This window comes from Mustela lutreola, chromosome 4 (assembly GCF_030435805.1).
Source record: "Mustela lutreola isolate mMusLut2 chromosome 4, mMusLut2.pri, whole genome shotgun sequence".
In the NCBI taxonomy this organism is placed as follows: domain Eukaryota; kingdom Metazoa; phylum Chordata; class Mammalia; order Carnivora; family Mustelidae; genus Mustela; species Mustela lutreola.
Window position 1 is genome coordinate 166341837 of NC_081293.1, and position 3368 is coordinate 166345204.

Consider the following 3368-nt stretch of genomic DNA (forward strand, 5'->3'; position numbering starts at 1 on the left):
ACAAATCAATTAAAAAAAATAAGGAGTAGAGTAAATCTCATTCAACCTTGTGGCTTTTAGGCAATATAGAAAGAGATACTGTTTAAAGTATGGCAATGAACAAATCCTGCTCTAATCCAGGAAACATGAAATCAATCTTTAAACCTTTAAATGCTTTTTTCAAGTGTGTGTGTGTGTGTGTGTGTGTGTGTGTGTATGTGTAGGGGAGTGGGAGAGGGAAAGGCAGGGAGGGAGAAATGGGAAAGGAGAGTTTAGAAATATTATTTTAAGAAGGGCATATCAGGCAGATATACATAATCTGCAACCGGGATATAAGCTTCATTGTACATGAAAATGCAATAACTATTTAATTGGGTAAACTGTAAATTGCAGAAGTATATAAGTGATTGAATTTATTTAGAATTTTTTCAATACAAATCAGCACCCATGATTGGAAGTGGAAGAAAAATAGAGCAGAGTACATTGTAAAATTGTTGTTTCTATAATGATATTATCCGATGTAGCAAGGGTTTCTTGCTCCCTCTGTACTTCTTGGTAATGGAGTATAAACTTCACCACTGCTCCATATATACACTTAAAATTTCTTCAGCTGTTTTTGCACATCCCAGAGAGAATCTTGTGAGTGTTCCTGAATAGATGCTCTCAGTTACTACATGTTTCTTTTTATTTTGGTGCATGTTTCTTTTGGAGATATCACCAAAAAGATTCAGGAAGTTGTGTTGCTCTCTCTGTTTCTTGGTTTGTTTCCTGTTATTCCTTGTTAATCGCCACGGTATGAAGATCTCACTCTTCTTTTAAAGAGAAAGGATACACCCAAACACACACACATCTCTATGTCATACTCTATCAGAGAGGTCCCAAACATATGTCAGTTTTATTCTCCGAAACTCACTTAGATAATGCATGAACAATTATTTCGGCATCTTTCTTGAGCATCTTTTCTTTGTGCTTAGATGGGAGTTCAGAAAGGTTGGCCTGGAAGCTAGGAGTCTACTAAAAACAAGACTTTCTTTTTATGCTAAGTCTTTTCTAGTCTTTGAATTAAAGTTTAAAATTTATAAATAATTGTTTGATATTAAACTTTTAACAATCCTATTTAGGTAGGTAGGACAGATTATTACTGATACCATTTTATAGACCAGAAATCTGAAACTTGGAAAGTTGTATTTACTGAGCAAGTAAGTTGCAGAGGTGAAACTCAGATCCAAGTTGTCAGAGTCCAGACCTAGTTCACTATCCTTAGCTGTCTCTGCAGAGATGGAGATAGGCTGTATGTCAAATGCTATCCTGTAATGTGTAACAACTGCAACTGCAGAATGATATTCCATCCTTAACTGAGAATAGATTCCCCTTACTGCTTAGAGGTACCTCATCAAAGCCACAGTTCTTCTCCCCACAAAAATACACATTAGTGGGCAACTCCATGCAAATACACACTTCGCATCTTTTGCAAGTAGATCTAAGGATTTTAGGATGTCCTGAACCACAAAGCTATATTTAAAAGAACACCTGCCCATTGCATACTGATCCTGTTCTCTAAGGTGGGTTTTATAAAAGAGATTCTATTGTGTGTATTTCAGTGCTAGTATATGTGTTTCTTTTGATATCAAAATCCTTTATCCAAGGTGTATATCCTTATTAAAAATATTAAAAATGCATAAAAGTGAGTCCACATGGTAAAGGAGAAATTTAGGTGTATTAACAAATTATGGTTTCTTATCATATTTATAATATTTAATTGAACTGTTAAATAATACCTATATATTTGAATTGAAGTTATATATAATCTATATGTATTATGTATATGTGTGTGTATATATATACATATATATAAACAGACATATTTAGTTGCTTCTTCAAATTATTTAGAGCAGATTTGAGCAAACATTTATTGCACACTTAACAAAGTATTTTTAATAACTAAAAAATTATGTGTGCATGACCTTTTAGTCAACTGAGTGAATGACTAGTATCTGATCAATATCAATAACCTGTGTGAACTTTGTGAAGGATGGTAGTGGAGAGAGAGGCTCAACCTCAGTGGTTCTCAACCTTCCTCGTCCTTTTGAATCACCTGAGGGAACTTTAAGGAATGATTTTTGCTGTGATTCCAGTTTTAGGAATTTTGATTTGACAATTTAGAGTGTGACCTGAACAGTGGGATTTTTTAAAAGCTTCTCAAGTTGTTCTAGTTTGCAGTCACTGCCTCAATGCGTTTGTTTCTCCCTAAAAGGGAGAATTCTCAAATAGCACAAGAAAGAGTATAATTCATCATCATCTATCAAGCCAGGACATATTGAGATTATTTTTGAGCAGAGGACCTGTATTTAACAAGATAGTATGGGGAACCAAAGTGATAAATTCAGCCCACTCTTTTATAAATCAATCTTTTTCCTTCTTATAAATTATATACAACAGATAAAATCTGAATTGATAAACATGCAGCTATATGCTGATTACATAGTCTATGTAATTAACCTTTTTGCCTTTCCTGATGAATCAAAATCCATGATTATGTTTAATCAGAATTATGGAATGTAGTTTCTGTAAGTCTCACCTGGCCATGTGATGCACCTCCTTATTCTTAATATGTCACAAAATGTCTTGTACATGAGGTTACATTTTTGAATCATAGTTTAATAAACCCAACAAAAGTATTTTTAAAAAACCCTCAAAACCTAATTTCTGTCATCAGAAGTGTCAGCTTTTTGAACCATATCTAGAGTGGTTTAGGGAGTTGGAATGGTAGTGGAGGGGAGGGAAAGGAAGACCTTTAGAGGAGTCCAAGAAATATGGATCCAGTTTAATTTTTTAACTTGTATTTATAATGATGTCTTTCCTGGATACCTCTTATTCCTACACCCCCATTTCAGGCAATATTAAATTAGCAATTGAAGAATGTGCAGTTACCTGAAGAGTGAGAAGAATAGATTTAAAAGGATGATTTCAGAGCTGATTCCTATTAGATGATGTCATGCCTCTCTCCACCCTTGCATTTAACCTATGCAGTAACTAGCAGAACTGTACCTGGAAGGACTGGGGGCAAAGGGCTATCTCTAGAGAAGCTTAAGGCTTTAGATCCTAAATATAGATGAGTAGATCAGAAATGGAGTGAATATTAAAAAATGCAAATACGTTTTTATCATATACATAGCCTCCAATTTTTTTTCTTCCCATCCCCATAGTGCACTATAATGCTAGTTTGTTTGAGTATAGTTGATACACAATATTCCATTAGCTTCAGGTATACAGCTTAGTGATTTGACAAGTTTATACATTATGCTCTGTTTACTATATCTACCATCTGTCTCATTATATCTCTATTATAGTATCATTGACTGTATTCCTTTTACTCTGCTTTTTATTTC